The following is a 13,983-nucleotide window of genomic DNA, read 5'->3' as shown; positions in this document are numbered from 1 at the left end:
TAAATTGGCCCTAGTGTGTGCTTGGTGTGTGGGTGTGTTTGTGTGTGTCCTGCGATGGGTTGGTACCCTGCCTGGGATTGGTTCCTGCCTTGTGCCCTGTGTTGGTTAGGATTGGCTCCAGCAGACCCCCGTGACCCTGTGTTCGGATTCAGCGGGTTGGAAAATGGCTGGATGGAGATATATATATATATATATATATATATATATATATATATATATATATATATATATATATATATATATATAATGCAGTACATAGAGTATATTCCATTTGCTGATTATTTTAAAATGGCATTTTCTTTTTTCATTTCTTGTTAAATAAAATTAAATAAGGTTTCAAATTTTAGTTTTTAATTGCATTAAAGAAGCCAACCTATGTCTTACACTAAAATGTGTTAATTAAACATTCCACGATATAGCAAACTTGGAAGCGGTCTTGGTATATCTTAGTTAGAGAGGTTACTTTCATAAACAGTAGTCCATAGTAGAGGGCCTGTCCTTGTGGTTTTACATACTATGTAAATGTCAGATAATATAACTCAGTGTTCTAGCTCAGCAATAGCTTTGTAAATTTTGTACATTTTAAACTGAACTTCCCAAAGTTCACATGTTAATACATTTCATGCCTTCAGTATTGCCTCTCCATTTCTGGCCAAAATTGGGACTCAGTGGGCCAAGGTAGTTTGTCTCCCCTACACATGCCTCTCTCTCTGTCACCCATCGACTTACTGTGCTTTTCTCATTCTCCATGTTTTTTCAAATTGTAGGACTAACTGTAGTGCTAAGCTTCTTATTCTCTTTTGACTTCGAAAATTGCACTTTCTTGGCAATACTGATGTGCACTATATGCCTAGTGATTTTTTTTTGTTAAGTTGCCTTGTGTAAAGGCATCTGCAAAATAAAGAATTAAAACATTGATTGGATTTCCTTTGACATTTCTGGGTTGCAATAAGGCTGATAGTGTCAAATCGCAACATTTGAATAACACCAATACCTAAATAAAGTGAAAGTTCAAATCAAGGGTTTTCTCATTTGTGATACTCCTTCTGCTTTCCTGGTTATCAGAATTTCTTCTGTTTCTTTGAATCTCAATTCTCCATTGTATTCTGATGCCTGATTGCTATTTTTCTTACTGATCCTGTTTTTCCTCAAGTAGTGACTGCAGTATTCTTGAAAATTTTTCACATTTCTATTGTGATTTGGATGGCTGCATTTTCAGGTTTGATTAAGTTATGTTTGATCACTTGCAGTTGACCTCTCCCTGCCTGTCTTTTTGAAGCCCAAAATACTATAGAAACAGAACTAAATTCAATAGAAGGCATTCATGGCAAAACAGACAAAACAAGGGAACAATTATTCATTTCTAAATCTAGGGTCATAGGTAAGAAGAAAATTAAATAATCAAAGGTTTACACACATCCCTCTTTAGAGATATTCCCCTTATATGAGGGGACTTCTGACAAATGTATTATAACTAACTGCCAAAAGTAGACCTAGAAAGCATTTTGTCTTTTAAGCCGTAATAACATCTTCAACACTACCAAACTGACAACAGAGAAGTAATCCTTAATGTGAGCAAAGAAAAAAGTCATGGTGTATAATGTCTGGAGAATATCATCAATGTTGAAGCACCATTGTCCCCTGCTTTGCCAACTTTTGCTGGACTATCAGAAAATGGAGCCTGTGACCATTGTAGTGCATGTGGTGTCACGTGCAGACTATGCTCAACGTTTAGCCTCGCTAAACAACTTCTGAGGATATGTTAGTAACCAAACACTTGACATAGTAAATGGTGTTTTAATATCATTAAATGTAATAAGTATGCTTTAAACACAGCACCAGCACACTGTGGCCATTCTTAGAACTTACTGACTGTACTTTTACTTTACTTTAGAGGAAGTTGATAATGGGCATGAACAAAACACATACTATACATTAAATAAAACCTGTTTTTCTCACACTTTGCTTTCGTAGCAGTCCTTACCTCCTATCTCTTGTCACATTCCTACTCTGAAGATAAGTCAATGTCTTTTGTACCTCAATTTCAAACTTACAACAACAACATTTATTTATATAGCAGAATTTCATACAAATGATGTAGCTCAAAGTGCTTAAACTTCACAAAGAGCTTTACTTTGCAATGACAAGATGCAACCATTTATAATTCTTCTGGTGCACACTTCCATAGTATTTTCAGGATTACTTCATTGATGAGGTGATATTTATAACAGTTTTGGACCAGAGGACCACAGTACCAACTGAATGCTTCTGTTTCTGTAGTGTTCAGCTAAAGGCCCAATCAGGCAGAACTACTCCTGGACTGCTTCTCTGCCATTCACTGAACAGATCAAAGGTTTCTCTACTGCTACCCAAGAGGCCTTAGGAAAACAGCTACTGTATGTCTTCTAACAGTGTCTACAGTTCTTTAACAAACATTCAGAGTAATGGATTGCTCCACTTTTCAGCTACTCTCGCAGGGCCACACGTGATTCTTGAATAAAAATAAATGTCTGGGAACAATTCACTAAAAAATTTGCAAACTGCCAATGAAAAGGCTCAGCCAACAGGTTTTCTCCTAAAAATCTCCTACATTTCTGCACTTTAAACATTCTGGGTTATAGTGTCCCATTTCTACTTTTGTGTTAGATAATTACATAAAATAACTGTGGAAAAATAAGAAGAAAGAATAAAGAAACATAAGACTTGATAGGTAAAGAAAATAGAAAGTTACTAAGTACCTGAATCTTAGTCATTAATTTTCACATATAGCTTTCAAATTCACTATTTTTACCACATGACACAATGACAACAAATTATATACATATATAGACTTTTGTCACAAAAACGACCAAAAGACATTGAGGTTTTGGGCAACCACCCGTATAATTTTTCCCGGCTGCAAAAATGATGAATGACAAAAGACTTGTTCACACGCCTGAGTTCAAAACAGAACTGACTAACTAGAAACAAGATGGCAGCTTTAAAGGCCAGTACAGGAAGTGATGTCATCCGGACCAAAACCGGAAGTGACATCGTTGGCTGCCCCAGAGCCAGGTGGGATTTCCTGAGAATGGTCTGCAAGGAATTGAGAGAGAGAATTAGTACACTTCGTCACCCCCTGGTCCGGCGTGGAATTACATTGATATAGGCCATTTAGTTGTCCCCTAAACACGCATGTGTTGACACTATATACAGTACAGTCATATGAAAAAGTTTGGGAACACTTCTTACTTCTTTGGATTTTTGTTTATCATTGGCTGAGCTTTCAAAGTAGCAACTTCCTTTTAATATATGACATGCCTTATGGAAACAGTAATTTTTCAGCAGTGACATTAAGTTTGTTGGATTAACAGAAAATATGCAATATGCATCATAACAAAATTAGACAGGTGCATAAATTTGAGCACCCCAACAGAGATATTACATCAGTACTTAGTTGAGCCTCCTTTTGCAAATATAACAGCCTCTAGACACCTCCTATAGCCTCTGATGAGTGTCAGGATTTTGGATGGAGATATTTTTGATGATTCTTCCATACAAAATCTCTCCAGTTCAGTTAAATTTGATGGCTGCTGAACATGCACAGCCTGCTTCAAATCATCCCATAGATTTTTGATGATATTCAAGTCAGGGGACTGCCATTCCAGAAAATTGTGCTTCTCCATCTGCATGAATGCCTTTGTAGATTTCCAACTGTGTTTTGGGTCATTGTCTTGTTGGAATATCCAACTCCTGTGTAACTTCAACTTTGTGACGGATGCTTGAACATTATCCTGAAGAATTTGTTGATATTGGGTTGAATTCATCCGACCATCGACTTTAACAAGGTACCCAGTCCCTGAACTAGCCACACAGCCCCACAGCATGATGGAACCTCCACCAAATTTGACAGTAGGTAGCAGGTGTTTTTCTTGGAATGCGGTGTTCTTCTTCCGCCATGCAAAATTCTTTTTGTTATGACCAAATAACTCAATTTTTGTCTCATCAGTCCAAAGCACTTTGTTCCAAAATGAATCTGGCTTGTCTAAATGAGTGTTTGCATACAACAAGCAACTCTGTTTGTGGCGTGAGTGCAGAAAGGGCTTCTTTCTCATCACCCTACCATACAGATGTTCTTTGTGCAAATTGCGCTGAATTGTAGAACGATGTACAGATACACCATCTGCAGCAAGATGTTCTTGCAGGTCTTTGGAGGTGATCTGTGGGTCTGTAACCATTCTCACAATCCTGTGCATATGCTGCTCCTGTATTTTTCTTGGCCTGCCAGACCTGCAGGGTTTAACATCAACTGTGCCTATGGCCTTCCATTTCCTGATTCCATTCCTTACAGTTTAAACTGACAGTTTAAACCTCTGAGATAGCTTTTTGTAGCCTTCCCCTAAACCATGAGACTGAACAATCTTTGTTTTCAGATCTTTTGAGAGTTGCTTTGAGGATCCCATGCTGTCACTCTTCAGAGGAGAGTCAAAGGGAAGCACAACTTGCAATTGACCACCTTAAATACCTTTTCTCATGATTGGACATACCTTTCTATGAAGTTCAAGGCTTAACAAGCTAATCCAACCAATTTGGTGTTGCAAGTAATCAGTATTGAGCAGTTATATGCATTCAAATCAGCAAAATTACAAGGGTACCCAAATTTTTGCACAGCCAGTTTTTCACATTTGATTTAATTTCATACAACTAAATACTGCTTCACTAAAAATCTTTGTTCAGAAAACACCCCAGTACTCAGATGTTCCTAGGAAATGAAAGACATACCACTGTTATCTTTTTTGTTGAAAGTAGAGTAAATTATTATGCAGGCTGAAGGGGGTTCCCAAACTTTTTCATATGACTGTAGACATATAGACTATACATACATATATATATATATATATATATATATATATATATATATATATATATATATATATATATATATATATATATATATATATATATATATATAGTCACGCACTTGCAAGTAGGAGGACATTTTATGGACCAAGCAAAGGTAATTCCACACCATGCCTGGGGGTTTGGGGACTGCACTAAACCTACTCCTGTTATCTCTGTAGACCAGGCGCGGGAAAACCTGTCTGACTCAACCGGTTCTGGCCCCTAGGCTGACATCACTTTTGATTCTGGCACCCAGGCTGACGTCACTTCCGGTTCCGCTGCCTATGATGATGTCAGGAGAAGGTCACTTCCGGTCCCCATACATCACTTCCGGCCTTATTAGTTAATACCACCATCTTTCCAGACCTCAAACAGTTCATGTCTCTCCAACAGAGACACTTCTGTCTACAAAACCAAACCCATTGCAGCCAGGGATAATATACGGATGGCTGCCCAAAACCTTTTAAAGTGAGTCGAGTCTGATCTTTTCACAATATATGTGTGTGTGTGTGTGTGTGTGTGTGCGCGTGTGTGCATGCGTGTGTGTGTGTGTGTGTGCGTGTGTGTGTGTGCGTGTGCGTGTGCGTGTGTGTGTTTAACACTGTGTGTTAAAAAGCCGCAATCATATTCAGGTATGGCATGTGTGGCATTTTCCAATAAGATAGGATTACAATATTAGAAAAAAAACTAGACAAGAAAAGGCCATTCATCCCAACAAAGGTCGCTAGGCCTATCCATTTAATTCTACTAAAAATAACATCAGGTCTAGCTTTGAAGGTCCCTAAAGTCCTACTGTCCTCCACACTGCTTGGTAGCATACTCCATGTGGCAATGGTTTTCTGTGTGAAAAAATATTTCCTAATGTTTGGAACATATTTACCATTAACAGGTTTTCAGCTGTGTCCCTGTGTTCTTGCTAAACTCATTTTAAAGTAGCAGTCTTGATCCACTGTACTAATTCCCTTCCTAGTTTTGAACACTTCAGTCATCACACCAATTAATCTCCTTTTGCTTAACTCTTTAAGGGCTGATGTCGACTTTTGTCAAAATTTAGGAGTAGGGGACGGTAATCAGCTGTAAACTGCAACAAAACTCACCCTTATGTTTTAGTTCGACTGTCTTTGCTAGAAGGAAAGTGGCATAGCTTTGTTGATTTAACCTTGATTCCCTACACATGCATGAGTAACAGAGAGCAAACAACCTCTAAAATGGCAAAGACATCTGGTGAGACACCAAAGCTAATGTGCAAAGCAAAATACGCCATACTCCGTTTTACGTAATTTCGTTGAATAGGACTCTGACTTGTCAGAATCTGAGTTATGAGAAACAAAAGTGAGGTGCCAGCATCATCTGATCGGTCCCCAGCTGATCGTAGTGCTGAACAGTTTTGTAAAGCTGATGCACCTACACAAATGTTTGCCTGGTAAAACCACCTCTTATGATATCAAGAGGTACAAACCATATTGCATCACATTGCAACCACCAACGCCACCCACCTGCTGTGCTAAAACAGCCAGGCAGCTGGCTCACTGTGCATTCCTGCTGACCATTGAGGTGCCCCCACACAGCAAATGCCGCCAAAGAGATGCTGAACATGCACCAACAGAAGCCACAGCACATAGCAACAGACGTTTTATTTTGAAGTATGCGTGAAACCATTGCTTTGTGTTCTTTTCAGAAAACAGAGTTTTTTGGATAAAATATTCAGCCCTCAAAGAGTTAAACTGAAAAGACCCAGATCTTTTTTTCATTTTTCCATATAACTTATCTTCTACAGTCCTGGAATGAGCCTAGTCGCTCTTCTCTGGACTTTTCCTAACACTACTATGTCTTTTTGTAGCTTGGAGACTAAAACTATGTACAGTACTCTATGTGAGGCCTAACCAGTGTGTTATAAAGCATAACTTCCTTCAACCTGTAATCTATACACCTATATACAGCTATATAACCTAACATTCTGATAGTGACAAATCCACTACGATTCCTAAATCTTTCTCATAAGGCATATTTTAAATTTTCAGACCTCCCATTGTGTATTTAAATCTAACATTTTTTTCTTCCTACCTGCGATACTTTACATTTACATGCATTAAACGTCACCTGACACAAATCTGTATACTATCCAGGTTCCTCTGTAATGACTCAATGAACATGCTGTGTCTCTCTTGGCATGTCAGAGGACCAGAACTTCGTGTAGTGTGGTCAACAATTGGCTTCATAGCCATAGCACCTGGCAATAATATGAAATCTAGGTCAAACCTATCATGTGCAAAAATGTACTACCTTAACTGAAGACTACAAAATGTGAACTAAAGTCCAGAAGCAATGTTTTTATGACCAGTGAACTTTATGAGCTGGAATGTCAAAGGTCTCAATCATGAATTAAAGAGAAAAAAAAGTACTCACTCTATTAATAGGTTTAAATGCCAAGTATTATTACAGGAAACATACATAATAAGTAAGGACCAGTTTTGAGTGCAAAGGCATTGGATTAGCTACATTTTTCACTCCGGCTATACAAAGAAAACTAAGGGTGTGGGAATCTTAATACACAGAACTATCCCATTTGTGGTGTCAGACATAATATCTGATCCTGAAGGGCGATGTGTCATGGTGATGGGAAATTTATTTAAAACTAAAGTGATTCTGATAAAAATGCATGCACCTAACATGGATGATAGAGATCTCACCCAAAATATATTCACATCTGTTCCTAATGTGAAAGGTCATAAAATTATAATGGTCAGAGACTTTAATTGTGATTTAAATCTAGATTTGGATAGATCTTCGGCTACAGTGGTGATAACATCTAATACTGCAAAAAAAAATTACACAGTTTGTAAAGGATCAGAATTTATTAGACCCATGGAGGTTTTTTAATCCTAATCTTAGAGCATATTCCTTCTTCTCACAAATTCATCATTGCCTATTATCAAATCGTGTAAGTACAACGTTGTTGTTATCTCCAAACATACCTGTCTGATCATGGAGTTTAACTTACTATGTCCTACATACTCATCTAATAGTTGCCATTTTAACCCCCTGTCATTAGCTGATGAGCACTGTACAGAATTCACATCAAAGTAAACTGGTTATTTACTGGAGACAAATGCATCCCCTGAGGTTTCTGCAGGAATACTCTGGGAAACTCTGAAGGTATTTTTAAGAGGACAGATTATTACATATCTTTCTCACAAAACCTGGAAGCCAAGAAGGCGTCCGAGTTAATCAGCTAGATTGCCATATACAGTAGATCTAGAATATGCCAGGTCTCTAAATGAGGCACTTTATTGGAAAACCTAGGTTTTGACTACTAAAGAAATGGAGCAGCTCATCCTTAAATTCTGACATCATTATTAGGAACATGGAAAGAAGGCCAATAAGATTTTAGCTCAACAAATCCACAAGCAAGAAGTCCGCAATGCAGTAACAGCAATTATCAACATAGATGGAGATAAAATCATAGACCATAAAAATATAACCCACACATTTAGAGCGTACTATAAGTCCTTACATTCTGCTCAGTCAGACATAATCTAAGCGCTATTTAAATGTAATGAATTATTATAATTATCCATCCATCCATTTTCCAACCCACTGAATCTGAACACAGGGTCACGGGGGTCTGCTGGAGCCAATCCCTGCCAACACAGGGCACAAGGCAGGAACCAATCCCGGGCAGGGTGCCAACCCACCGCAGATTATTATAATTATTATTATTATAATCTAATGAGCTATTTGACTCATTACAGATACCACAGAACTCCCACTACACCCAGAACTCCCACTTTGTTTTAGCTTGAAATAACATTAACTTACTTCAGTTATTGCCTTTGATTTGCATTGAGATATTGGGTGCTCTGAAACCTCATCCTTATTTCTGCTTAAGTGGCATCAGTGTTGTTAGACACATTTACTGTTTTGTGTGTACTGAGGACTTAAAACACACCTTCTTTGGTTCTTCTTTAACAACTTGCTTAATGGCAGTTCTTTCCATCCATCCATCCATCCATCCATCCATCCATCCATCCATCCATCCATCCATCCATCCATCTATCCATCCATCCATTATTTTAAGCCGTTTATCCAAGACAGGGTCATGGGTTGGCTAGAGGCTATCCCAGCAATCCATGGCAGGAACAACAATCGAACAGGGTGTCAATCACACTATTTCATTCGAATGCATATTTTGCAGATCATGTTTTCATGGATGTAGCTGGCATTTTTTTCAACCTCAGATTGACTGCAGAGGAATTGCAACCGAGAGCACTGCAACTAAGAACAGTTCACTTTTACCACTAGCCCAGTGAAGTTTTTGAATGCCAAAAAGTTTTGTTTTCCAACAAGTTATCTTTATTTTTTAATCATATAAAGTATTCTCCATACATATGATACAATTTATATATTTATCAGAAGTCTTTTTAGGAGATGTTTCAGCTACAGAAGGTTCATTGTGACCATGAGCTTCCTGTCGGATGAACCAGGTTAACAAGCACACTATAGCTTTCTTCTGTTTAAATCACTGCCCTTATTCTCAGCTCCACCTTCATGAGGTGTTGGATCGGTTTAGACATTTCAAACTGAGTGAACCAGCTAATTCTTGCCATTTAATTTTAAGCCATGTTCACTCATTGTTGTTTCCAGACATGTTTTGTATGACTGGTTCTGCAAGACTACATTTTAGCATACCGCTTAGACTAAATAGTGGGTCACCTTACCCTGGGCAGGAGAATTTTTTTTCCCCATCCAGCTCAAATCCTGCTTGTGGACCATCTGATCATAAACTAAATCTGCGTTCTGTTTCATGAGTAAATAACTTAAAGTTTTTATGTAGAGCAGTTTCAAATACTTTATGTGCTACAAAATATTACTGAAGGGAAGAGAGCTTTTACATTTTTTTTATCATTGTTATTTTTTTGTTTGCATCCCCTACCACACATTAGAAGCAAGCAAGCTGAAACATGAGGGGTTATTACCAAAAGCATACATGTAGCCAAGGCAACTGCTGCAAGGGGCCACTTACTTTCACACTTCCTATTTGAGTGGATCTTGTTATCTTTTAGCTTCACTCAGGGAAATGCTCAACATAAAAATGTCTTTTTTCTGCATCAAGAAACCTTAATTATTCCAGCTTTAAATGACAAGAAACCAGACACAATTCAAGGTTGGAGATGAAATCGCATAGCTGTTGTCATCTTTCTCAGTGAGATTTCTGGTTCAGAAAGCAGAGGTTTTATGGGTGATCTAGGGAATGTCACAGGGTCTGGTTTTCAATAAATGCCCATGGGCCGGTAAGCATGTGTTGAGACTCTAAGCAGCTGATGTATGATAGGAAGTGAAAAATAAAAGAGGCAGGTAGAAAACATTTAAAAGAACAACAGGAAACAAAGCCATATAAATCAATTGTGGTAGATAGCAGTGGGAATGAAGTAATCATAGACAGAATGATAAATGGACAAAGCAAGGCAGCTAAAGATAGATAGACCAGCGATTAAAAAAAAGAAGGGCTGAAGAAAACATAGGATGGATTGAAGGGCAGAAGTACTGCAATAGTCACTTACTCATAACACCAAATCTTAAATCTAACTAGTTCTTTGTTAAGAAATGATCAGAATATTATGATGACATTGTCATTACAAAACCCAAACAGGATACTTTTGTAAAAACTAAAGCTAAAGAAGGTACTGTCATTGTCTTTAAAAATAAACCTGACAGACTCAATTACAAAATTAGATAGATAGATAGATAGATAGATAGATAGATAGATAGATAGATAGATAGATAGATAGATAGATAGATAGATAGATAGATAGATAGATAGATAGATAGATAGATAGAAAACTTAACTTTCTACAGAATTTGAGCATTTCTTCTCATACAACTCAGAAATTTTATAATAAACAACAACCCTCTTCAAATATAAACATTTATTTTGACTACATTCACATCTGATGCTGAAGTAACTCAAAACCTCACCACTGTCACACTTCCATCGTACATATCCTGTACAACACTTACGTACTTCTCTGCCACTCCCGATTTCTTCATACAATACCACAGCTCCTCTGGAGGCACCCTGTCATATGCTTTCTCCAGGTCCACAAAGACACAATGCAACTCCTTCTGGCCTTCTCTATACTTCTCCATCAACACTCTCAGACCAAACATCGCATCTGTGGTGCTCTTTCCTGACATGAAATCATACTGCTACTCACTAATCATCACCTCACTTCTTAACCTAGCTTCCACTACTCTTTCCCATAACATCATGCTGTGGATCATCAATTTTATTCCCCTGTAGTTACTACAGTTCTGCACATTCCCCTTATTCTTAAATATCGGCACCAGTACACTTCTTCTCCACTCCTCAGGCATCCTCTCACTTTCCAAGATTCCATTAAACAATCTGGTTAAAAACTCCACTGCCATCTCTCCTAAACACCTCCATGCTTCCACAGGTATGTCATCTGGACCAACGGCTTTTCCATTCTTCATCCTCTTCATAATTGTCCTTACTCCCTCCTTGCTATTCCATTGCACTTCCTAATTCACTATCTCCACATCATCCAACCTCATCTCTCGCTTGTTCTCTTCATTCATCAGCCTCTCAAAGTACTCTTTCCATCTGCTCAACACACTCTCCTCACTTGTGAGTATGTTTCCATCTTTATCCTTTATTATCCTAAACTACTGCACATCCTTCCCAGCTTGGTCCTTCTGTCTAGCCAATCGATACAGGTCCTTTTCTCCCTCTTTAGTGTCCAACTTCTCATACAACTCATCATACACTTTTTCTTTAGCCTCGCCACCTCTCTCTACACCTTGCGCCTTATCTCCTTGTACTCTTGTCTACTTTCTGCATCTGTCTGACTATCCCACTTCTTCTTTGCCATTCTCTTCCTCTATAGACTCTCCTGTACTTCCCCATTCCACCACCAGGTTTCTTTTTCCTCCTTCCTCTGTCCAGATGTCATGCCAAGCACCCTTCTTGCTGTCACCCTTACTACATCTGCTGTAGTTTCCCAACTGTATGGTAATTCTTCACTGCCACTCAGTGCCTGTCTCACCTTCTCCCAAAACTCAACCTTGCAGTCTTCCTTTTTCAACTTCCACCATTTGATTCTTGGCTCTGCCCTCACTCTCTTCCTCTTCTTGATCTCCAACATCATCCTGCAGACCACCATCAAATGCTGCTTAACTACACTTTCCCCTGCCACTACTTTGCAGTCTTCAATCTCCTTCAGATTGACTTTTCTGCATAGGATGTAATCTACCTGTGTGCATCTTCCTCCACTCTTGTAAGTCACCCTATGTTCCTCCTTCTTCTTAAAATACGTATTCACCACAGCCTTGTCCATCCTTTTGGCAAAATCCACTATCCTCTGACCTTCTTCATTCCTCTCCTTGACACCATACCTCCCATCACCTCCTCATCTTTGCTGTTTCCTTCACCAACATGCCCATTGAAATCCGCTCGAATCACCACGTTCTGTCCCTTGGGTACAACGTTCATCACTTCATCCAACTCACTCCAAAAATCTTCTTTCTCACCCATTGCATACCCAACTTGCAGGGCATATGCACTAACAACATTCATCATCACACCTCCAATTTCCAGCTTCATCATCATCACTCTGTCTAACACTCGTTTCACCTCCAAAACACTCTTGACTTACTGTTCCTTCAGAATAACCCCTACTCCATTTCTCCTCCTATCTACACCATGACAGAACAATTTGAATCCATCTCCGATCTACCTGGCCTTACTCCCCTTCCATTTAGTCTCTTGCACACACAATATATCAACCTTCCTTCACTCCATCATATCTGCTAACTCTCTCCCCTTACCAGTCATACTACCAACATTCAAAGTTCCCATCCTCAGTTCCACTCTCTTTACTTTCCTCCTCTCCTCCTGCCTCCAGACACGTCTCCCCCCCCCCTTCTTCTTCTTCAGCCAACAGTAGCCCAATTTCCACCAGCACCCTGCTGACTAACAGTACTGGTGGCAGTTGTTGTTAACCCGGGGCTCTACCGGATCCAGTATGGAAATTTGTATTGTTGTCCGCATATTGATTTGGCAAAATTTTTTTTTTTTTTTTTAAATATTTTTATTTTATTAATTTTCATTGAAATCATTCCATACAAACAGATCAATTTATAACCCAACAAATTTGAAGACAAATCAAACCCCACCCCTGAGAAGGAGAGCTTAGCTAAAGGAAAATTGCTTTAAGCTTTTTAATAAGGCAACATTAAACAAAAGAAGGGGAGAAGTAAATATCTATATAAATAAGAGATGGAGAAGGGAGTTAAATGCAATAATAGTTAATTCTCTTATTCTAAAATAATATTGATTAAATCCTGCCATGTTTTGAAAAAATTTTGTACAGATCCTCTAACTGAAAATTAGATTTTTTCCAATTTCAAATAATATAAAACATCGGTTTCCCACTGACTTATAAGAGGAGCATTAGGATTCTTCCAATTTAACAAAATAAGTCTGCGTGCCAAGAGTGTAGTGAATGCAATCACCGTTTGCTTGTCCTTCTCCAATTCAAGTCCATCTGGAAGAACACCGAACACAGCTGTTAATGGGTTAGGAGGGATTGTGATACTAAGGCTGTCTGAGAGGCACTTAAAAATTTTTGTCCAAAATGATGTTAGTTTGGTGCAGGCCCAGAACATGTGACCCAGTGAGGCAGGAGCTTGGTTGCAGCGCTCGCAGGTTGGATCCTGGCCTGGAAACATTTTGGACAGTTTTAAGCGAGACAGATGAGCTCGATATATAATTTTTAGTTGAATAATTCTATGCTTTGCGCATATAAAACTTGAGTGAATTCTCTGCTTTGCTACCTTCCACTCCTTTTCTGATATATTGATTAAGAGATCTTCTTCCCAATGTCCTCTTGGATCTTTGAAAGGTAGGGACTCTAATAAGATTTTATATATTGCGGAAATAGTGTTTGTTTCCTCGGAATTGAGCAGTATTTTTTCCAGCATTGTGGAGGGTGCAAGGTGGGGGAAATCGGGCAATTTCTGTTTAACAAAATTTCTAATTTGAAGATAGTAAAAGAAATGTGTAGCTGGGAGGTTAAATTT

Source organism: Erpetoichthys calabaricus, chromosome 4 (assembly GCF_900747795.2).
Source record: "Erpetoichthys calabaricus chromosome 4, fErpCal1.3, whole genome shotgun sequence".
Lineage (NCBI taxonomy): Eukaryota > Metazoa > Chordata > Cladistia > Polypteriformes > Polypteridae > Erpetoichthys > Erpetoichthys calabaricus.
The sequence above is the reverse complement of the archived record's forward strand: the minus strand, read 5'-3'. Positions refer to the sequence as shown.